The sequence below is a fragment of the Mesoplodon bidens genome (assembly GCF_964165515.1).
Source record: "Mesoplodon bidens genome assembly, chromosome: 8".
Classification (NCBI taxonomy): Eukaryota; Metazoa; Chordata; class Mammalia; order Artiodactyla; family Ziphiidae; genus Mesoplodon; species Mesoplodon bidens.
Genome location: NC_138165.1, coordinates 78,671,740 through 78,696,205, shown reverse-complemented (window position 1 = coordinate 78,696,205; position 24,466 = coordinate 78,671,740). Strand labels below are relative to the sequence as shown.

The following is a 24,466-nucleotide window of genomic DNA, read 5'->3' as shown; positions in this document are numbered from 1 at the left end:
AGGCTCCGGATGCGCAGGCTCAGCGGCCATGGCTCACGGGCCCAGCCGCTCCGCGGCATGTGGGATCTTCCCGGACCAGGGCACGAAACCGTGTCCCCTGCATCGGCAGGCGGACTTCCCTGCGCCACCAGGGAAGCCCCATCAGGAAATCTTGTTGGCTCTTCTTCCAAAATGTATCCAGAATCCACTCCCTCCTCACCACCTGCGTGCTGGCCGCCTGTCCAGCACCACCATCCTCAGGATGACATTAGTGCCCTAACGGGCTCACTGCTCCTTCCCTCGCCCCCTCCGCAGGCTATTCCCATCCCAGCAGCTAAAACGACCCCGGATCCCATTACAAGGTTAATAGGAGCGTACCCTTCTTCTGTCCAACCTCTCTGATAGCTTCTCATCTCAGGCAGAGTAAAAGCCAAGTAGTCTAAGTTCAGCATGGTCTGCCCACTCCCCTGCCCGCAGCTTTCTGATCTCTCTGGTTCACTGTGCTCCATCTATCCCCTTTCTCTGTTTTATTTTGTTCTCCTTCTCACTTGCTAACACACTATATAACTTATCTATTATCTTGCTCATTGTCTGTCTCTGCCACCAGATTACAAACTCCTTGGGATCAGGTCGGCGTGAGTTTTGTTCCCTGTTGTATATTCAGTACCCCAGACAGTGCCTGGCACATTGCCGAATGATGAATATTTGTTGAATGCATGAATAAACACATCAGAATCTTTCAGAAATAGGCATTTTATGGAATGGGACCACTGGATGTTAGAGAGGAAAGATAGAGATGCTGACAGAGGGAAGGCTGAGGTATCGGGAGGCCTTGGAAGTGCCCCTTGAGGTCAATATCTGGAAGAGGCTGGAAAGGCCAAGTTAGAAGCTGAGAAAAACTGGATTGCTTGGGACAGTCAATAGGGACACACTGCAGATGACAATGATGGGAGTAATGATGAAATCGCTTTAAAAAATAGCCTCAGCTGAGGCTTCGGGGAAAGTGTGCAGGGCAACAGCCAGGGCTTGGTGAGCTGGATAGGGACAGGCATACTGATTTGATCAAGCATTTCCACAATTTGATAATTTCACAGGACGGAAAGTGTGGTTTTAGAAAACTGAGCTTATAACCAGTGGCATTGAAACGAGCACATAAAACACCCAACTCACCTTACCAAGAGTTCTGGGGGAAATATGAGCTCCTGGGTAAGGTCCAAGGGCTGGAACTCCTCTTTTGCAAATAGCTCCATGCAAATCTTTATAAAGGGCAGGATAAGATTGTTCTGTCAGCCCTGCCTAAATGGAAACAGCATTGTAATTCTTTACATTCATTAGGCAAAATGAACATAGTAATAACTATCTGATTCTCCTTGTATGGGAAAATAGTTCAAACCAAATAGTTTTAAGTAAGAATCTTGTTGTAAGAGAAATACTGATTTGACACTAATGTGATGTTAAAGAAAAGAGTATTCTATTAAATAGTTCAAATAGTACCCTGCGAAACACCAAGACAGCCTATGAAAAACAATCACAGGTCAAATAAACTTGGGAAACCCTCTCCACTGTGCCCCAACCTCTATCCCCTCACCTGTCAAGTCAGGATTCAAAACTCTGAGAAGTCCTATAGTTTAAGTAAAAAAATGACTCTAAACATACAGACCCATGTGTAAACACACACACACACACACACATACACACACACACACACACACACCACTTGCTTTAATAACAATAGTTAACATTTATGGGGTGCTTACGTTCCAAGTACTTTTACACGTATCAATAATTTACTTAATCCTCACAACAATTGTACAAAGAAAGTAAATTATCAACTCCACTTTACCTATTAGGAAACTAAAGCACAGTGAAAAGTTACCCAAACTGGAATCTTGTCTGAATCAAACATATTTTACCTTTGGAAACACTTATTCCCAGGAAACCTTCCTGAAGAGAAAGACAAATTGGGAGGGAACTGTGGGATGCAAGGCTAGAGGGCTGTGTAGTGGGGAAGAACATGGGTGATAGGGAGACAGACAGGCCTGGGTTCCTTCTCAGTTCCGCCATGACTTGGCTCTCTGACCCTCTCAATGGAAAGGTACTTAACCTCTCTGAAGATTAAATAGAAATCACGCCTATTTTGAAGGGTAATTGTGACAAGTAAGTGAAATGACCTGACATTTGTCCAATACTCCCCTGCCTTTTTTCCTGTCTCTCTAAGGTCTTCCCAAGTTGCAGAAGGAAAACTTGCAGTTGTTCCTTGTGTAGGTTAGGACCCCAGACTGAAGCATAACCGGCCAACATCTGAAGGATCAGTTTTTGTGTAAGTTGGAATTAGAAGTATAGGCAGTACCTGAGGTCAATAATGTGGTGTATATCTAAAGCCTAGAAGCAAGATAGTGTCTGAGAATTAAAATGTAAAACAAACAAAATGAATCAGAGCTGAGGAATTAAAGTTCCCCTAAACAGGGACCAGGCCAAGACTTTACAGTTACCCCATGGAAGATATTAACATATCTTCAAGAGAAGGGAGTGTCATGGGGCAGACACCTGCCATCCAGCAGGTCTACCTGATGGATGGAGGGGCATCTTCTATGATGTTACCCTTAAGATTATCCAACTGCTCTGCATCCATGGTCACCAAGCAACCTTCGCCTTATAATGTGGCTTCCTGTGTGTCTTTTCGTATAGGGAAAGGACATGTGGCTCAGTGATCATAAGATCCACCTTAAAATTGTGTTTCTCTTTATAAGGAATATTGGGGCACAGTCCAGTTTAAATATGTTCTTTTGCATTTGGTTAAAGTGATCCAGGTGGACCCCAGGGTGCAATCATTGCCCAGATTGAATTCCCGGGGTGTTAAGGATAGAAGCACATACAGTAGGGAATGACGGGCTCAGTTTTGTCTAAGGCCAACTGTGTTCTCTTAGTTTTCCGTGTCTACAGGGAGCAGACTCTATTTTTCCTGTATTCGAACTAGGAATTCTCTCTAAGTAATTCCTTTAAGAGCTTGGCCGTGGGTCTTTTTTTTGAAACTAGTGTCTCTCAGAAAGCAAAGCCAGAGACTGGTGTGTTTCAGGCTGGATTTCCCAGCTGTGGGAGCCATGAACTTGCCGTGTATCTTTGGACAGGCTCCTCAGCCTTCCTGACGTTGCAGTGCCCTCTCTCTGCAAAGGAGGAGATGGTGATAGAGGCCAGCTCTGCATGAGTAAGGCCAGGCAAGGATGGGACTCATCGTAGTTGGGGTAGGTCTTTTTTCTCTTGTCTGAGTGGGTTTATGTTTTATTGTTTCAGCCTTCCAGAGAGTGAAGGGGGAAATCAGAGCGCGGGCTTTGAATCACCACTTTACCCAGATCCCAAATGAAAAGTGCCTTATTCGTGCCTGCACTTTGGACGTTTGTAAGTAAAGCAGAGAACGACCATCAAAACTCACAAGCACAGTTGCAGCACTGGCCGGCATTAAGCGATACTCTCAGGAAGAGGACAAACAAAGGGACTCACGTCACTTTTCCTGTTGAGTGAGGAAGAATCTTTTTCTCCCCATCCAGGCAGCATTTTCCTGTTCCTTTCTGTTGACAACCATTTGACTCCTAGGATAGTGAAATGCCTTGAGATGAAAAACTTTTTAACCTGTAAATGGTTGTGTGCCTTGAAGGGTTTGACAATTTAAATGAGGCTCCAAACTTTTAAAGTCACTTTTGGTGGTTTCTACTGGAATAGGGATAATCACAAGATCTTTCTTTTTTTTTTTTTTACTTTATTTTTTAAATACAGTGATACAGATAAATATATAGAATATATAATACACACAGTATATATTATATAGCTTAAAACAATAATAAAGAATATGGAGAAGCATAAAAGAAATAAACTATCATTACTCTATTCCACTGATAATATTTTTATGTAATATATATTTGTACTATAGTTTTAGTACAATCTACTTTTTACTTTGACTTTTTGTTCATTTATTTGCCTATCATTAAAAGGCCTTTAAAATATAATTTTGCTGATTGCATAATAGTCCATCTTCTGGCTATTCCATAATATAGTTGTAAAATTTGCTATTGATGTATACTTAGTGGGTTTTTTTTCATTTTATAACTACAAATACCATAATGAACATTTCTATTCATTACATGTACAGCTTTGTGTACATCTCTGAATTTTTTCTTAGGTGAATTCCTAGTTGTAGAATCAATTGATAAGATGCTTTTCACAGCAATAATAATTTATCCATTCTCTAATATATACAAGACTCAACAACACTGAGTATTATCATTTATAAAGGGACCTTAAAAAGAGAAAAGAAAACCATTTGGGAACCCGATCTCCCCGACATTTGCGAACTGCGTGGGACTGACTGGGAATGAATGGACAATCAATGAATTTTAAAGCAGGTTTCCACTTGCTGGTTCTTTCATTTCCCATTTTCTCCAAGCTTACCTCTTGTACCTTCTTCCTCAAATAGTATCTCCTAAGTTTCTAGTAAAATACTTTCTTCCAGATACTTCAGTTCTCTGTCTCTGCACAAATGTCTCAGGCTGGCAGTTGTGCAGAGACAGCTTCTTCTCTGTCCAAGAAGCAAAACCAGCTGAGCAAAGCCAGTAGCGCTTCCTCCCTCACTCAGAACTCTGGGTGCTCTCACGATGGACCATGAGTGAGAGATAACAGAAGAAGCCAGTCTTCTCTTGCCTAATAAATGGGAGCCTTGGGTATTCCCACCGGGGCTAGGTTCCTTTCACCCATGAAGGTCCCTGGGGCCAGTTGGCTGCAGGGTGGGTCTCTGACTGTATTTTTGCTTTTATCCCCAGAATCTGTGCCTGGAAAGATGGATAACATCCACATTCCAGAGGGACAGAGGGTGCCTTTAACTTCCTTTATTTGTATTTCACAAGTGTTTTCCTATTTACACCAGCAATTTGATGGGTTTACAAGATATTCATTTTCTCAGCTTGTCACCTGCTGGCTCCCCCATGTGGCAGTAGAAGATGGGACACTCACTGGGGACCTGGCTGGCTCTGGGGAGTGGGACACACCTGCTGGTCCATTTCCAGGCCCTCATCCACTATTTGTGGAGTTGAGGCAAGAATACAAATGGAGGCCCCCGGCCTGTGGCCTGCTGCACTTCCCTCCCCACCCTGGCTCTGTTCTGTACTGTGAAGGGCCTCACACACCTGTGAGCCAGCCTGCATGTCCAAGCTCTGTCTACTCGTTCCCCAAACAGCTAGTCTTTGGCCTCAGGGTGCACATGCTGGCTGTTACGATCTTCCCGAGGAAGATGGACTTGGGGAAGAGACTTGTGCCTGGGAATGGGGTCAAGAATGTATCTGGAGCACAGTCTAGAAAAGGGTGAAGGCTCGAGGCAAACAAGTCACTTTGGCCCCGTGGCCTCCTGAGATTGGCTGGAGGAGGGCCAGCGAGGGGCTCTCCAAAGTTTGGAATCCCCCTTGCTTGGGTCTAAGGGCGGTACTGCCTACATCCATCCTGCCCTCTGTAGAGGGTGATCAGATGTACTTGTCTGGTTTCCCTGGCAAACACTATTCATAGTGTGGACAGCATCCTCAATACAGTAGTAACTATTTTTTTTTTTTTTTTTTTTTTTTTTTTTTGCGGTATGTGGGCCTCTCATTGTTGTGGTCTCTCCCGTTGCGAAGCACAGGCTCCGGACGCGCAGGCTCAGCAGCCATGGCTCACGGGCCCAGCCGCTCTGCGGCATGTGGGATCTTCCCGGACTGGGGCACGAACCCGTGTCCCCTGCATCGGCAGGCGGACTCTCAACCACTGCGCCACCAGGGAAGCCCTACAGTAGTAACTATTTGTTGAGTTCTTACTAAGTGCTAAGGAAGACTTTGTTATGAGCCTACAATTTCTCATTTGATTTTCACAGCAGCCTAGTGCGATATTGCTCTTTGGTGGGGGAAACTCCCAGCACTCTGGTACTTGGGGTGAATTTTGGATTCCATTCTAGATTTCTGGCTTCTTTATCTGTTCACACTCTCCCAGCTGGTCTGGATTCTTGGAACTAACCTTGCCTCCCCAAAGCAAACTCCATGTCTTTGCTTGTCTCCTTGGGTTTCCTTGAGCCTCCTACATGTCCTGTCCCGAGGCCTTGCTGAACTAGCCATGGAAGATGTCTGGCTGGCTGGCTAGACCACCTAGCTTCCCAGTGGTGTGATGTAGAGCATCAAAAGTGGTGTAACGTTCACTCTTCTCTCAACAAAGAGCTCAAACTCCCGTGAGTTAGTTGGAGCTAACTCAATTGGTCTTCCTTATGGTCTATTTAGATGGTCTAAAAACCTCACCTCCTGTGCTCCCAGCCTGGACCAGCTGTCACTGTCATTCTTGCTCTGTAGGTTGCCCACGTAGTCCCCTACTCACCAAAGAAAGGTCGCTCCACTTGCAAGAATTGGCCGATACCCAGTGCAGTGGCATGGATTACCTAATCAGAGAAGAAGAAAACTTATCAGTATTCTTTATTTTTACTGATTTTTAATTTATTTTTCTTTAGAAAATTGAAACAAACACAGGTGTTTTGTTTTGTTTTTGAGAATATTTAAATAGCCACTAGGCTGTTCACTACTTTTTTTTCTTCTTCTCATATAATTATCCTTCCCACCACCTCAATTCCAGTTTTATTCTCTGTTCTAAAGAAGATGATAGTCTATCTGGTGAGCTCAGTTGCATCCATCTATTAAATTATTCATTCATTCAACATGTTTCTATTGACAGCAACTATATTTCAGATACTATGTAAGACGCAAGAGATCCCAAAACAAGAAAATGTGGCCGTTTCTAAGGCACCATATGAATGAAGTGTAATGCCTCGGACAGGTTGTCAGTAGTGCCCCTCAGTGGATTTTAGGTCACTGCATCAGAATTTCTGCTATTTGTTTAAAATGCAGATCTCTGGCCTTTCTCCAATTCTCCTAAATTAGAATGTCTGGGTCCCGGTGGAGGAATCTGCATTTAAGAGGTCTGCGGGTAATTCTATTGCATGGTAAAGTGTAAGAAACTCAGGTTTCCAAGGATGAAGGCATGGGGGAGGGTGGGATGGAGGAGGGTCAGTGCGGAATCGAGTTCATTGGGGGAGACTTCACAAAGAAGCTTGGGTTGAAGGATGAGAAAGCAATGGATTGGTGGGGAGCAGGGGAGGGGCATTCGGGGTTCACAGCACAGCACAAGCAGAGGTGCAGAAGTGGAAACATGCGGAGGATTGAGGGTCGAGAGGAGACTGGCCAGCAGGGACTCATGTAGCTGAGGAGGAAGAGTGAGTTTGGGAGGCCAGCTGTTGGACTTCTCTGAAGGAGGGTATGCCGGGTGAAGGAGGGTAGGCATGGCCACATGAGGGGTAAGGAGCTGCTGAAGGACCTCAAAGAGTGGAAGGACCTAAGGAAGGCAGGGTTTTAGGTGATTGGACCTGATTTTCTGCAATGGAGCAGAGAGAGTAAAGGAAGTCCACCGGCAACTGGCAGATTAGGAGGGTGTGTGGTGCTCACCCTTCAGGCCTCAGTCTAAGGATTTGTATATCTATTGTGTAACAGATGTCTGGTTTAGGGATTGTTGACACCTGACATGAGCTTTAATGATCCTGCAAAAGGGATATGTTTATGAACTCCTCTTTATTTATTTATTTGGCTGTGCTGCGCCGCTTGTGGGACCTTAGTTGCCCAACCAGGGATTGAACCCATACCCTCAGCAATGAATGCAGAGTCCTAACCACTGGATCGCCAAGGAATTCCCATGACCTCTTTAGTAACTTAAACCCATTGCAAATTTTTTTTTTTTTGGCGGTACGTGGGCCTCTCACTGCTGTGGCCTCTCCCGTTGTGGAGCACAGGCTCCAGACGCACAGGCTCAGCGGCCATGGCTCACGGGCCCAGCCGCTCCGCGGCATGTGGGATCTTCCCAGACCGGGGCACGAACCCGTGTCCCCTGCATCGGCAGGCGGAGTCTCAACCACTGCGCCACCAGGGAAGCCTGCAAATTTTAAAGGATCCCTTCGATACATGAAGGGCTGTGTTATGGGTTGAATCGTGTCCCTCCGCCCCCAGAAGATACATTGACGTTCTAACCTATGGAACCTGTGAATGTGACCTTATTTGGAAACCTGCAGTGACGCAGATGTAATCAAGTTAAGATGAGGCCCTACTGGATTAGGGTAGGCCTTAATCCAGTGACTGGATTGTAAGAAGAGGGTAATTTGGACACAGACACGCAGGGGAGAAGGCCGTGAGAAGATGGAGGCAGAGACGGGAGTGATGAATCTCTAAGTCAGGGAACGCCAGGACTGCTGTCCACCACCAGAAGCTAGGAAGAGGCAAGGAAGAGTCCTCTTCTAGAGCCTAGATTTCAGGTCCTTCACCATCAGAACTGCGAGAGAGGGAATTCCTGCTGCTTTAACACCCCCAGTTTGAGGTGCTCTGTTATGACAGCCCGAATGAAGGCAGCCACATAAGTCACTGGGTAGAAAAGCAGGGTGTCGAGATGCGGGTGTGGGCCACACGTGCTCTTTAGTTCTGTGCAGCAAGTGCTCTGATAAGCAGATACACCTTGACATTCTTCTCTGCTCAGGGGTGAAAGCAGCTACTTCGGAAACAGCCGAGGGGTCCCTGAACGGGGCTGGGGTGGCATTGTAGGTGGGGAGGATCAGGCTGACGCATGACCCCATCTGGCTTTGGCGGGCAGTGGGCTTGTTCAAGTCAGACCTACCCCCCAGGGCTGCCAGCAGCTGCTCCTCTGAAGGCTGCGGGTGGCTCCTGAGCAGCGTGTACATGGACATCACCATCCCTGGGGTGCAGATCCTGCACCGGGTGCCATGGCTCTCGGCAATCCTCTCCTGGAAGCACACAGGCATGGTCACTGGCCCTGCCTTCCTGCTGCCACCGCCTCCTGCCAGGGTCCACATCCTGTGTCCCTCTTGTCATGGTGGAACCCTCTCCCTGAGCAGTGCACACTCCCCTTGGGCAGAGTGGGCCGGCATCCCCTTTCCTTCTGGAGGAGGTGACCTGGAAGTCGTGTTCTAGCATTACGATGACTTCTCAAGCTCGAGTGCCCAGATCCTTCTAATTGGGAATTAGCACGCAACCTCCATTCCCAGAGTGAGAAGAATTCTCCAGAAATCAGTAATTATAAGGAAAACGTATGTAATTTCAAACTCAGTTTCCTTGAGCACCCCTATTTCTTTCCCAGCCTGGTTCTGAGCATGGGGTCGCCTCTTTCCGATTAACTTGGAGACTCTCCGTTATGGATCTCATGTTACTTTCTTCTTTAAATTCTTCTGGTGTGGCTCAAAGGAGCTCTGCTTTCAAAGGTCCACGATTTTGGTCTGTGTTCTAGATCCTTGCTATTTGAAGTGCAGTCCGTGGACCAGCAGTGTTGGTTCCACCTGCGGTCTTTTAGGAAATGCAGAACCTCAGGCCTCTGCTCCAAACTTCTTGACTCATAATCTGCATTTTTAACAAGCTCCCAGCTGATTGATTCTTGGGCACATTAAAGCCTTGCTCTGGATTCAGAATGTAGTATAATTCTAGGATTTGGGCTTATTGGCCTTGGGGTGAACATCCTCTCTGACCTTCTCAGAGACTTTAGTAAACTCTGCTGGGTCTTTGGCCTTTGTTGACCTTCCTGGAATTGACTCTTATGTGGTTAAATCCAGACTCCTTCTTCCTGGAAGGACTCGCAGTGTTAATGGGTCTGGACCTATGACTCTCCAAACCGCTGTGACAATGACAGAGGAGCTGGTGTGTTTATACCAGTGTATGTCACAGTACTCTTAAAACTCCATGCCAGAGGGAATAATCCTGAATGTTACCCTGTTATCCTCAGAGGTGTTTTATTCTATGCACAATGCTCTTTGTGCAATATTTATTCTGCCTCACAGTCTAATGGGCATTAATCAATGTTTTGATCATGCTGTTATCATTCAAGCAGAAAAAGTAAGAAGAAAGATGATCAGCTAATGAAATGTAGATGAATTTCTAGCTTTCTTTTAAATCACTTAACAGATATTATTATCTTGATCAACATGCATCCAAAGCTTCTACTTACTGGACCACAACCTAGAAGCCCCAGGAGGCACAGTCAACACAGTGTTGATTACAAAGACAGAGTTAAGAAATGAGAAATTTAGGATGTGCTTTTACGTGCACGGGGCGAAGCCTCATTTTGATGCTTCCAACACCTTTCAGTGGTGACAACAGCCCCACACAGAGAGCAGATGGGCACCAGGCACACGGTGACAGAGAAGTGTCTTATATGAGAAGCACAAGGAAAATCCAAAGGAGGAACACAGCTCTGCCCTGTGGGGAATGTTGGAACCAAAAGGGCAGTGGAAACCACCCCCTCTCCCTGTCACTCAGCCGAGAGGATGGAGACCTGGAGGAGTGCCTGGGAGGAAGAATTCAGAGTCCTCTCTGCCGACTCTGTATTATCTACAAGAATTGGGATCCTTAGGGGGAATGCGGGCATTCTGAACCTCAGAAACATTTTCCAAGCCTAGAACAGACCCACCTGGGTCTGGTCTCAGTGGGAATGGACTCGTGTCATCAGGAATGTGGTTGGACGTCAACTAGTAAACATTGATCCCATAACAGGTAAAAGGCGCACCTTTGTCTTTTAACTGTATTTGATAATTTTTTTGCTTGTTCATTTTAAACTCTCTGTATGAGGTCATTCAGCAGAGTTGGAAGGCCTGTGTCCTGAGGCCATTTCTTGATTTCTTGGGCCAGTGGATTTGGGAGCAGCCCAAGTCCTGGAATCTGGCCCTTAATGAAAGGCTGGAATCATGGCCCAGATCCAGCCCAACAGTAGAAAGAGCATTAGTGTCAGAGCCAGAAAACGTGGGCTCAAGGTGTTGTTCTACATACTAGTTGCATGACCTTGAGCAAGTCACTTCATCCTTCTGACATCAGCTTCCTCATCTGTAAAATGAATGCTTGGCCTAAATTGTGGTTTCTTTCTTTCTTTTTCTTTCTTTCTTTCTTTCTGGCCGCACTGTGTGCATGCGGGATCTGCGGTATGTGGGATCTGCAGTATGCAGGATCTTCCCTTCCCTTTGTTCCCCAGGGGTCAAACCCATGCCCCTTGCAGTGGAAGCACAGAGTCTTAACCTCTGGACCAATAGGGAGGTCCCTTAATTGGGGATTCTTAACCTGGGATGCATCTATGGGCCTTGGGAGGTCCACGATCTCCCGGAAATTGTGTGCAAAACATTATTAGTTTTTGTAAAAGCTCATAGATTTTATCAGCTTCTCAGAGGGGTCTAAGACCTAGAGAGGGTTAGAATCACAAGGCGGGAAGGTCTTTGAGATCTTCGTCAGCTGTGAGATGAGAGTGCAAGCCTGGCCTCTGGGCATCTGTGCAGATACCTTATCTCCTGGGACATGGGGTCTCGCTTAGACAACATCACAGTGCAGGTGCCACAGCCTCCTCTTCTGCAGGCATACTTGGTTCCTGTCAGGTGCACTGGGAAGGGTGGTCAAGGAAAGACTCCCAGGCGGACACGTCGCCTCTATTAGAGCCCCCTTCCTAGGGTGTCACTAGCGAGGAAAGTCTCCTTTGTGGGGTGAGGTGCAGATCTGAGAAGGCATTCGCCTGCCCGCAGGCCTCAGTCAAGACAACTCTGTATCTTCCTAGCTTTGTGACACTGGACATAGGAACCTCTCCCTGCCTGTTTCCTCGCTTGCAAAGAGGGAAAGGTAATACCTACTTTATCTTCACAGGCTTAGCATAAGCATCTTGTAGGATTACAGAAGTAAAAGCCCTTGGAAAAATCCTATTTCATTATAGGTATTCTTCTGGGTTCCAATCATGTAATTGGAAGAGAAACACTTATTTTTAGTAGTTTAATGTATTGCTAGTTTTGCCCAGTAATTTGTACTGCATTTGAAACCAAGTCAGTGAGCCTTCGGAGAAAACTCCCGTCCTTATTTTCATATCCCACCTGGAGTGTCCCCCTGCTCCTGCTTGGTCCAGGTCCAATCCCAAGGCTCAGCCTCTGATCCTCTCTTTAGTCATCCTTCTCCCTGATTGTGGTCCATTTCCACACAGTTTATGGATTGGATGTAATTAACTAGACTGGCTAAGAAGACTTTGGAATCTTTGGCTTTTTTTTTTTAAGCCATATGGCTTGCTCATCTAAATTAAGTCATAACCATAAATGCTTATCAGAGAGGTGTGTGAATGAGTGGAGTGGGCTGGGTGTGACTGGAGAGCTTGTGCCCCATTTTAGATGGAGGATGGCAGGCCCCACTCAGCTCTAAGCAAGACTGCTGCCGGGCAGGAAGGACTATCTTCCCATTTTTCATGAGAAATTCCTATTTTTTTTTTTAAATGAGATTTCCTAATTTTCAAACGTTGACAACAAATTAAAAACCATGTGGGCTTTTAAACAAAACTTGTAATTTCTGTCTTTTTTTTTTGGCTTCTCTGAGAGATCCATTAGATTTACCAATTAAAATATGTTTGCTGCTATGAAGATCTAAATTTCAGAATATAGAATGGTGGGGAAAATTTGTTGTGAGAAAACAGATGTAGAGAAAGGTAATCTTCTCCTATGACACGTGCTCTTCCTGAAACTGGAGAATTTGGTTTTCTTCCAGGGAAGGGTACATGCAACACAAACCTCTATTACATAACCACCGTCTTGGGGATTTGGAAGACACTTAAAGGAATAATTAGTGCTGAAAGAAAGAGCTTAGCTTCTATTTCATGGCTATTAAATCAAGATATAAGAAACTCTGGGGAAACTTTATCCTCTCCAAATAGCTCAATTAACTTAATATCCTTAGAACCATTGCCAAAAGCAAATAGAGAGCAAGGGCCACGGGACCTGGCTGTGTGGGGATGGAGAGATTTGATTAGTTCTCATAATTGTAGCTGGCCTATGTTTTAAGGCAAACACGGACCCGGCCAAGACTGGGATCAAAAGGGTCCAGTTCTTTTGTAAGAAGGTCAGCAGGGTGACTTCTGGGTCCACATTCCTCTCAATCACCTGCACTAGAAACAGAAAAGAGAATATTATGGGAATTGAATGGGTGACCCAGAGGAATGCCTGTCATGGCCTGCTTGGTTTATGGACTGGGTATATTAGGCCTGATTTCATTTGCCTCTTTTTTTGTGCTCTACAGGCAAACAACTTTTACACACATTTATGGAGTAAAAGACTCACCAAGCATCTGTGGCAACAGTGCTCTTATATGTGATTAGAGTTGGGAACCACCACTGTGTAAAGATGCCCCTGTGTTTTCCTCTAAGAGTTTTATAGTGTCTGGTCTTACATTTAGATCTTTAGTCCATTTGGAATATATTTTTGTATATGGTGTTAGGGAGTGTTCTAATTTCATTCTTTTACATGTAGCTGTCCAGTTTTCCCAGCACCACTTATTGAAGAGGCTTTCTTTTCTCCATTGTATGTTCCTCCTTTGTCGTAAATTAGGTGACCATAGGTGCGTGGGTTTATCTCTGGGCTTTCTATCCTGTACCATTGATCTATATTTCTGTTTTTGTGCCAGTACCATACTGTCTTGATTACTATAGCTTTGTAGTATAGTTTGAAGTCAGGGAGCCTGATTCCTTCAGCTCCATTTTTCTTTCTCAAGATTGCTTTGGCTATTCGGGGTCTTTTGTGTTTCTATAGGAATTATAAAATTTTTTGTTCTAGTTCTGTGAAGAATGCCATTGGTAGTTTGATAGGGATTGCAATGAATCTGTAGATTGCTTTGGTTAGCTAGTGGGAAGCAGCAGCATAGCACAGGGAGATCAGCTTGGTGCTTTGTGACGACCTAGAGGGGTGGGATAGGTAGGGTGGGAGGGAGGCTCAGAAGAGAGGGGATATGGGAATATATGTATGTGTATGGCTGATTCACTTGTTGTACAACAGAAGCTAACACAGTTTAGAGAGAGCCATAAAATAGAGAGCTATAAAAAAATAGAGAGCTATAAAAAAAAATGCCCCTGGCACTTAAATTCTTCACGTTTGCTGCACTATCTAAATTTGTGGAGTCTTTTAACCCAGTCTTTTGTACTCTTGAAATACTTCAAATTGGAGAAGGACTTGGATGCTGTGTGTGTGTGTGTGTGTGTGTGTGTGTGTCTGTGTCTGTGTCTGTGTCTGTGTATGTAAGTGTGAAGGGTCCTTGGGAAGAAGGCTGAATAGGAAGGGTTTCTATTCTGGCACCTCTGAGACACCTCCTGTGGGGAGTATGTTTGATAACATCAGGGATCCTAAGACTTGGTGGCAGAAAGGGGAGGTGAGGGAGTTGCTACCATCCTGGAGTGGTCCCTGAATGTGCCACTAGCAGCGTGGCCAGTGGTGAGCCTTGTGGCCCCAGCTCAGGACCCAGGGAGGCTCGGGGAGAACACTAGAATTCCTCCCTCCCTCACCTTGAAAAGTGGGGGATTTGGCACTCTAAAGCCACGGAGGGAACTTCTTTGCTGCTTCTTTCCCATTTGCTTATTTACTTTCACTTTTTCTTTGGGTGTCCTGTAAACACCTCCAGCCATTTTGTTGCAACAGAGGAAAGGAAGCTACAGTGGGCCACTCATGTTTGGTTCTTCTTTCCCCCAGAAGAAAAACATGAACTTTTGTAGACCTCAAAGAGTAAAATAGTACAGGAAGATGCTTCCAAGTTGAGATATTACAATTCAAGAGCTTTCTGGATCTCTAGGGGCTGCTATCAATGAAAGAAGCAGCCCTCATCTGCCTGCCCTTACTTTCATCCCAGGTCTTTTGAAGCCCAGGGTCTTAGTGGTGTCACGCAGCCTCCTTAGTTGCGGCATGCATGTGGGATCTATTTCCTTGACCAGGGATTGAACCCGGTCCCCCAGCATTGGGAGCGTGCAGTCTTAACCACTGCACCACCAGGGAAGTCCCGCAGGTCTTTTGAAAGCACTTAATGAGAAGGTGGTTGGATAATATTTTTATAATCTAGCTGATTCCACTCCTACCACACAACCTGTGTTTCCTCTAACCCTTGATTTATTCCCTGTCCGGGCTACAGCCACTTCATTCTGGGCTCATGACTCAGAAGGGATGCGGGACAGAAAATAGTGGAAGGAGCCTCCAAAGCCCAGGCCAGTGGAACAAGCGAGTAAGGACTCAGCTTGTAAGTGAGAGTTTTGGAAGAACGTTTAGTGGCTGCTGGCGGTGGAGACTGGATACAGGAGAGAGAGTTAAAACGAAAGTGATGAGAAGGTAGAGGCTCTGCTCTATCTCCTTCCTTGGGCCAAGCCCCCACGTGGGGCAGGGGTGGAGGTACCTGACCAAATTCCAGCTAAGCTCAGGGGATGGGAAGGCTGAGGGGCCCTGGAGGAGAGGTGGCAAGACCCCAGAAAAGCTTCATGCCTTGGAGCACAGAATGGTCCCTTGGGAGACGCAGGAGAGGAACAGGCCCGGCAGAAGGCACTGAGGATTAACTAGTGGGCTGTGTGGACTGATGGTGAGGCCTGGAGGGGTGGCTGCCAGGGAAAAGTGTTGTAGCGTTTCCTCCTGCAATTCAACTGCAACTCAGGGAAAGAGGGGGCCTGGAAATTGACTGCAATTACACATCAACTAATTCTGTATAATGGAGACTCAACAGAAAAATTAAGTTCAAAAAACAGAAAAATATAGAGCGCTCCATTTCTTATCCTCCTGAGTTTGAGAATTGGTATATGTTGCTAGAATAGAGGGCCTTCAGTATATCAGGCCCAGTGCTAAGGGCCTCGTATAAGAATTTAGGAGGTTCCTAATCAATGAAAGAAGCGTCTCTCTCTTAATCTTCACAATAGCCGTAAAGACGGGCACCCTGAGGCTCAGGGAGGTGAAGTAACTTGTAGAAGCTTGTCCAGTAAAAGGCAGAGCCAGCCTGGAACCAAGGCTGTCTGACACCGAGGCACGTGCCATTACCCCCAATACTTTAATGCCTCCCCACATTCCCAGAGGCCGAGCCCGGGCGGACTGGATAACGGGCCAAATTAGCCTGGTTCCCAGCCTCTGGCTTCTTGTCCCTGATTGGAGTGGTCTCAACCCAAACAGGCCACAAGTGCTCCCCTCACCTTAGAAGTTTCCTGTTGTCTCTGAAAACTATGGTAGTGACACCCAACCCTTACCTTCCACCCATTCACAAAGAAAACCAATTCATCCGATCTCGATGGGCAAGGCATTGCACCCGTAGATAAAGTTTCGCCTTACAGCTCCAAATGGGAATGCTCTTTGGCACCAGCTGCAGAAATGAGCAGAAAGGATTTAGGTCCGAGCAACTGAAATCTCTCCCTGTGTGGAAGCAGACAGCCTGGAGCCCCAGAGAGCAGGGCAGGGGGTGGAGACTCCCTTGCTTCGTGGCCTTTTAAGTCAAGGGCACCTGTGTGGCCCGGCCTCCTAGCTCATGCCTCACTTTGCCTCCCACCAATCCTGGCTTTGAAGCTTGCTCGTGAATAGCCCACACCTTTTCATGCTTCCTCGGAAGTTGGAGGGCTTCAGTGTGAAAACCATAAACTGTTTAAACTTAAACCCACTCTGCATGCTGCTTCCGCCCCAGGGGCATGTCCTGGATGGACTTCCTCCTTCTCATGGAGAGCTAGCAGTGGGCTTTCAGAGACCTCCCACTTGCCCCAACGTTTTTCTTATTCTAGCTGCAGAAATGTCTACTCACAGGAAATTGCATGGACAAGTCCAGTCTGTGCCCTGAAGTGGAGGTGTAGGGTGTTGCATCCACCCAGCACCTTGATGCCTTTCCTCCTTCCTCCTGGCCCACAGGATTATTCCATTGGAAAATAGTGATCCAGTCTAGGTAACCACTCAACAGATAAATAAACTAGGGCCCACCTCTCTGAGTGCAGCTTCACCGCTTTCTCCCTTGGTCGTCGTCTCTGCCACACTGGCCTTTCCCTGCTTCTTTTTTTTTTTTTTTTTGTGGTACGCGGGCCTCTCACTGCTGTGGCCTCTCCCGTTGCGGAGCATAGGCTCCGGACGCGCAGGCTCAGCGGCCATGGCTCACGGGCGCAGCTGTTCCGCGGCATGTGGGATTCTCCCGAACCGGGACACGAACCCACGTCCCCTGCATCGGCAGGCGGACTCTCAACCACTGCGCCACCAGGGAAGCCCTCCCTGCTTTTTGAATGTGCTGAGTTCATTCCTGTCCTAGGCCTTGGTGCACGTTACCCGTTCTGCCTCGACTTCTCTTCTCTCAGATGCTGGCATGTCTCTGCCTTCTTGGTACTTGGGTCTGAGCTCTTCCCTGACCACCCCGTCTGAAGGAGCATGTCCATCACTCTCCTAACAGCTCTGTTTCGTTTTCTTCATGGCACTCAGTGCTACCCGATGCTTCTTCACCTGGTATTTGCTTTCTCCACTAGAATGCAAGCTACCTGAGGGCACCACTGTATCCCAGGCCTGGAATGGTGCCGACCACAGAATAGATGCCCAGTGAGTACCTGTTAAGTGACCAAAGAAGGCTCTTCCATGTTGCAGTGATAACAACCCTGTTCCTAACCAGCTATGGTTGTTTGTCCTTGTATCTTCCCTCCTTCTCTATTTACCATCAAAAAGCGGCATCAGGGGCTTCCCTGGTGGCGCAGTGGTTGAGAATCCACCTGCCGATGCAGGGGACACGGGTTCGTGTCCCGGTCTGGGAAGATCCCACATGCCGCGGAGCTGCTGGGCCCGTGAGCCATGGCCGCTGAGCCTGCACATCCGGAGTCTGTGCTCCGCAAAGGGAGAGGCCACAACAGTGAGAGGCCCGCGTACCACACACACACACACACACACACACACACACACACACACACACAAAAGCAGCATCAAACCTCTCTTCACTGCTTTCTCTCAATTCCAAAAGCATCTGCAGATCCAACCAATTGCTTCTTTACTTTCTACTTAATAAATCAGGAAACCAGTCTCTAATCTGCTACTAATAGTTTGTTGGCTTATCAATGTTCGTATCTCATTTTCCCAATTAAGTAATAAGCTCCTGGAGGTTAAGCAGCTGTTTGTTTCCCCCACCATGCTCAGCATGGATGACAACTTGTTCATTGCAGGGATTCATGAATGCTTGACTGATTACCCCAAATACTTTAAATGAAGGAGGCATTAGTGATCATTCATTCATTGGCCCAGCAGTTATTAAGCATCTACCTTGCACCAGGCATTATGCTAAGTGGTAGAGGCACAGTGGAAAATAAGATCTACATGTTTTCTTCCTCCAAAGAGTTTATAGTTAGTAAGAGAGACAATTAACATGTAATTAAATATCAACCATTGTGAGAAACATAGAACAGAGCAATTAGCTTTGTCTGGGGAGAAGGATCAGAGAAGACTTCCCTGAGGAAGGGACATGTAGGCCCACAAGATGACTAGGAGTTGATTTCAAGAGAATTGGGAATGGAGGGGAGGCAGGCTGGGGGAGAGGGAGAGTGGCGTGTGGAGACGGAGGCCCTTCCTCTGGCTGCTTCCACTTAGGGGAAAACCGACGCAGGGATTGTTTAAGGGTCCACACAGTCTGTTCACCATCTTATTCTGCCCTTGTTTTTTGTTTTTGGCCTCTGCCCCTGGCAGTGGAAGCATGGAGTCCTAACCACTGGATTTCCAGGGAATTCCTTCACTCTGCTTTTTAAAACAGAGCAGCCAGTGATCACAAAGAACACACGATTCCCATTTATAGGAGCGCGGATACTGCCAACAAAAAGCATAAATCATGGTGTTTCAAAATATTTATAGGAGTAACTCCTTCAGAGTCAATATAAAACACAAGCATTTACTGGAGAAGATCAGTTTTAGAGTACTAAAGTCAGATTACGGTATTAGAGTTGGAAGATATAAGTACTATGGATTAGGGAACCAAATACATTCATTGCTGGGAAACTGGAAACTGACCTTGAATGGCTTTAAAGAAGTGTTTTTCCAACATGCAGGGAAAGTTTTGCTTGAATGGTATCTTGTGAAGTGTAAACAAATTATTAAGACGGTTACTGCTTAGCCTGGAGGGCTATGGGTGAGGCCTAAAGTCCTCTGGTTTTCTCTCCTTCGGAAACCCTCAGGGCTCTGGGGAGCTGAGTCTAAAGATCCCTCATGGCAGAGGGAACAAAGGTTGTTCACAGTAGGAAGGTAGGAGGTTGTCTCTGCCAAGTTTTTCTGATTCTCAGATCTCATTAAAGACAAGGGGGGGGGGAAGCAACCACTGCTTTTTTTTTTTTTAATTTCTTTCCTTTTAAATGGGTTGTTCCAGTGGGTGAGAGAAATGCCACATCTATTGACCCAGGTGCTTGTATGTTTGTTATAAAAAAGGTCTTATGAGTTACATCAAAGAATCCCTGTCACCCAAGGAAAGAATTCACATTGGAAATGACACCCCTCCCCAACAATTCAAACAAACTTATTTCTGGGAAAAAAAATGTAACCAGTCTTGCCTGCTGATGTAAATGGAAAAGTACTTGCCACTACTTCTGTGTCCCTGGGGTGCTGCCTTCTGTTGCGAGCTCCTCAAAACCTGAAGATGGAACACTGGCAAGCAGACCAACAGTGGGTGCTTTTAGGAACCCCAGGTTGGTCATTAAATGACCTTAGGTTGGTCATTACATGTCTATGTTCCAGACCCTCCATTCTCAACCTCTTTGACTGTGAGGCCCCTTCCCTGTCCCTCCCAGCTCCGATCTTCCAGCCTCTGCGGAGCCAGGTGGCTGCTGGGCCAGTGGGAAGCTGAGTGCCAGTGAGGCCTGGGCTGTGTGTGGGGAGAGGTTCCAGGCTGGGGGAAGACCCTGGAAATCTGCACTTTGAGAACTGTGAATCTGGAGGAGAGTTTGGTCCTTTGGGGTGCAGGTGTGCCACATGGGCCATCCAAGCCCTTTCTTCCCAATGGGCGAGTATGAGGGGAGTCAAGGGAGCTGTAAGGCTGTGAGTCTTTGTCAGTTTCCTTAGAAGGGCACTGGCAGGCTTCCTGCTTCTGCCCTGCCAGCTCACCATGTGAATCAGGATCACTTTGGCTTCTATAGCCTGGTGCTTCTTAGGGTACTCCAGTAACTAGGTTGGAGCCCAGTAAGCTGACAAATATATTCAAGGGGGCCTGTTGCGGATTGAGCTGCATGAATTTCCCAATGTGATCTTATTTGGAAACTGGGTCTTTATAGATGCAATCAAATTAAGATGAAGTCACACTGGATTAGAGTGGGCCCTATAAGGGCCCTTATAAGGAGAGGGAGATTTGGAGACAGACAGACATACACGGAGGGAAGATAGACATGGAGGCAGAGATTGGAGTGACGTGTCTATAAACAGGGAATACCAAGCATTGCTGACAACCACCGCAAGCTAGCGAGAGGCAAGGGACACTCCTTCCCTGAGCATTCAGAGGAAGTATGGCCCTGTTGACACTTTGATTTCAGACTTCCAGCCTTCAGAACAGTGAGAGGATACATTTCTGTTGTTTTAAACCAGCCAGCGTGTGGTAATTTGTTAGCGCAGCCCTTGGCAACTCATAAAGACCCAAAAGTTAGAGGGACAATTATTCAAAATAGAACACACTCAGCAAAAGGGAGCTGTCGGAGGAGACAACTGTCAATTTGAATTAAAAAAAAAAAGATTATTGAAGTGCAGCCCTCATTAGGGCCGCCCCTTCCATCAGAGGCCTAGCGTGCAAGGGCCTGGGAGGCAGAATGATTTCAAAGGAGGGGCTGCTGCTGCCTTGTGCCCACACTGCGGGCTCCACTTCCTGTCCAACTGGTTAGGTGAGGGCCTTTGGCTGGTCCAAGCTGCACAGCCTCCACCTGCCTGCTGAGTGTACCAGCTGGAGCGTGGCTACCTCTGCCTGTTGTTGAGGGATGGAGCCACCTGGAGCTGTGCTGGCCACCAAGCAGAGAACAACCTGGGGCGGGACCATGGTAGACAGCCCCCCCTAGGGCAATGCCCAGCAGAGGCATCGGGCCCAACTTCTGCCCAGGAGAGCTGATAGGGTGGGATCCTGAAGGCAGGCCCAGCGGGTCCTGAAGGCAGGTCATAGCTCCAGTGGGCCTGGAAGCTAGAGCATCTAGCCAAAGAGGATTATTCTAGAGCATCTAGCCAAAGGGGATTATTCTGGAGCCTTAAGGATTTGGACATCTCTGGACCTGCCATCCTTTTCTTCTTTCCTATTTCTCCCTTTTGCAATGGAAATGTCTATTCTATGCCTGTCGCACCACTGTATTTTGAAAGCACATAGCATGTTTTATTTCCTATGTAGCACTTTGCCTGCATGAAAGAAGGTCATGAATTCTGTGGGGCAGGGGTGGAATGCTATGCTCTGAATGTTTGTGTCCCCCCAAATTCATATGTTGAATCCTAACCCGCAAGATGATGGTATTAGGAGGTGTGGGGCTTTGGGAGGTGATGAGGTCATGAGGGCAGAGCCCTCATATATGTGATTAGTGCCCTTATAAAAGGGACCCCAGAGAGCTCCCTTGCTCCTTCTACCAAGTGAGGGCACAGTTAGAAGACAGCAGTCTATGAACCAGGCAGCAAGTGCTCACTGGACACCAACTCTCTGGTGCCTTGATCTTGGACTTCTGGCCTCCAGAACTATAAGAAATAAATGCCTGTTGTTTGTAAGCTACCTGGTCTGTAGTATTTTGTTATAGTACCCAATGGACTAAGACAACCCCTGCCCCCAAGACTTTCTCAAGAAAAAAACCAACCAACCAACTTACAAACAATTCAGTCGATGGAGGAAGATTGGAGAGATGTGTCTACAAGCCAGGGAACACCAAGGGAGACACTCTCTGTGAGCTGAAGAGAGATCTGAGTCTAGAGATTGGAAATTCTCCTCAAGTTCCAGGCTGGATTGAAGAGAAAGACACGCATCTGACATCTCCTGACACCATTTTTGTACTCCAAGGGTAAAAAGAATTTCTTACAAGGTACTAGGTTGAAAGATCAAGTTTTCTATGAAAGAAAAAAATTCAGCCTGGCATCAAACTTCTCGCTGCCACATGGACGATAGAGGGTGGGAGACTAGCAGCTGCAGGTTTGGTTTCTGAGAGGAGAGAAGGACAATAGATACCCTGTGGGTGGAGCTAAGTATTCCTGCCAGGGTAACAACCACCTTACCACCTGAGAAGGATCAAACAGAAAACAACCCCGTTGAGAAATGTGAAGAGGAGAGGAAGCCTGAATTATATAAATATGTGACATTATATTATTTGTTATATATGTATAAATAAATAGAAAAATTAAACATTTTAGATAATTATAAGATATAGAAATGAAATAACTATTACTACTTAAAAATAATGACTAGCAGATTGGATTAGAAAAATACCCACCCTCCCCCACCCAAAAAATATATATACATATACTAAGAAACATGTTTAAAGTGAAAAAGAAAGGATGAAACATAGATGGGTCAAAGACATAACAGGCAAATTTAAACAACAAGACAACTTATTATGGAAGAGAATGGCAAAGATTAAAGCTCTATCACTGAACAAAGCACCAGGAACAAATGTATTTACAGATGAATTTTACATAATTATTAAGATAATGCCAATGTTATTTAAACTCTCCCAGGTCGTATACAATAGAAATTATCCCCAATTCATCTTATAAACCTAGCAAAATGTTAACAATGAAACCCAACTCAGACAGTACGAAAAATTGTAGAATAGATCTGCTTATGAATGTAGACACAAAAATTCTAAATAAAATATTAGTAAACAGGATCCAGCAATGCACTAAAGGATAATACATCAAGTAAGGCTTGTTTCTGGGACACAAATGCAGTTCAATATCAGAAATTTATGACATTTTAAAATTTAACTTAGTTTGTTACATCAAGAAAATAAAGGATCAAAATTAATCAAATTTATAAATGCTATTAAGTTACTTGATAAAATTCAGCAGACATTCCTAAGAAATACTCTAAATCAAAGAGAACAGGAAGAAACTAGTGAATAAGAGTATTTACAATAAGCAATAATTAATATTATCCTTACAGGCAAAAATAAAAATATTCAATTAAAATCAAGGATTAGCTAGGGATGCCCTTTCTTACCATAATTGGATAACACTGCCCTGGAGGTTATAACAGATGTAGTAAAATAACAGAAAGATGAGATAACTTGTATAAGTTGATATCAACATTGGAAGAGAAGAAAACTCGATTTAGTGATTGATATAATATAAATATTGAAAAATTAATAGTTTTTGTTATTATGTAAATACACACTTAAAAATGGAAGTGGAAGGACTTCCCTGGTGGTGCAGTGGATGAGAATCTGCCTAACAATGCAGGGGACACGGGTTTGAGCCCTGGTCCGGGAAGATCCCACATGGCTCAGAGCAACTAAACCCGTGTGCCACAACTACTGAGCCTGTGTGCCACAACTATTGAAGCCCTTGCACTTACAGCCCATGCTCTGCAACAAGAGAAGCCACTGCAATGAGAAGCCCACGCACTGCAATGAAGAGTAGCCCCCGCTCACCACAACTAGAGAAAGCCCACGTATAGCAACAAAGACCCATCGAAGCCAAAAAATAAAAATCTTGAAAAATAATAATAAAAAAATGGAAGTGGAAAAATTTCCATTCACAGTAGTTCCAAGACATAGAGTGCTTAAAAATGAATTCAACCAAAAAATGTATGGCCCTCCCTGGTGGCGCAGTGGTTGAGAGTCCGCCTGCCAATGCAGGGGACACGGGCTCGTGCCCCGGTCCGGGAAGATCCCATATGCCGCGGAGCGGCTGGGCCCGTGAGCCATGGCCACTGAACCTGCGCGTCCGGAGCCTGTTCTCCGCAACGGGAGAGGCCACAACAGTGAGAGGCCCATGGACCGGAAAAAAAAAAAAAAAAAAAAGAAAGGACTTACATATGGCTGGAGTAGAATGGTAGAGAGAAATGGAAAAAAAGGACAATGAGTTTTGCGTAGGACCTCCAAGAGACACTCACTCTCCATTTATTTTTCTCATTTCAGAGAAAGAAAGCTTTTTACTCATCGTAAGATGATATACTGACTTATGTAAACCACCATGGGGTGATTTACCCCAGTGATTCTCAACTGTGTGAAGTTTTTAAAAATACAAATACTCTGGTTGCATGCCAGCCTAATTAAACCAGAATCTCTGGGATGCAATCACTCCATCACTTTTCAAAACTCCTCAGCTGATTCAAATGTATGGCCAAGTGTGGCAGCCGTGAGTTTATGCCCTTGTCTTGACCATCTCTCCCACACTAGATTCTGTATTGACGACACGGCAGATGTGTTAGCACTAGATTCTCATCTCACTGGTTGGGAATGGGGTCCAGGCTTCGTTAGTCCAGTTTAGTCTCTTGGAAGAGTGCTTGGTGTACAGAGCAAGAGGGGACCCTGGATTCACTGTGCAGTTGTGTTTTTTGTGTCCTCCAGTCCCCCTCCCCCATTAAGCTTACTTCCTCTTAATGTTATCTCACTCTCCTTTTTTCTCTCAAATTTTCCAGTGTTCATTGCTCTCCTGTCTTACCCTTATGACTCCTCCAGGAAACAGAGGCAAGAGTTCCCTTCACCGCCC

General features: G+C 45.8%; 1 pseudogene across 1 annotated transcript in view; it reads right to left on the bottom strand.

The window, feature by feature from the left end:
• Positions 1-16,122, bottom strand: part of LOC308621775 (aldehyde oxidase 2-like) — a 65,937-nt pseudogene extending 49,815 nt beyond the window's left edge. The window contains exons 1-8 of the transcript in view: positions 16,069-16,122; positions 12,913-12,970; positions 11,346-11,442; positions 10,122-10,228; positions 8,689-8,815; positions 6,358-6,418; positions 3,478-3,566; positions 1,155-1,235 (exon numbers count right to left, since the gene is read on the bottom strand). The product of the transcript in view is annotated as an aldehyde oxidase 2-like (transcript). The remainder of the gene's footprint in view (positions 1-1,154; positions 1,236-3,477; positions 3,567-6,357; positions 6,419-8,688; positions 8,816-10,121; positions 10,229-11,345; positions 11,443-12,912; positions 12,971-16,068) is intronic.
• Between the last annotated feature and the right edge of the window lie 8,344 nt (positions 16,123-24,466).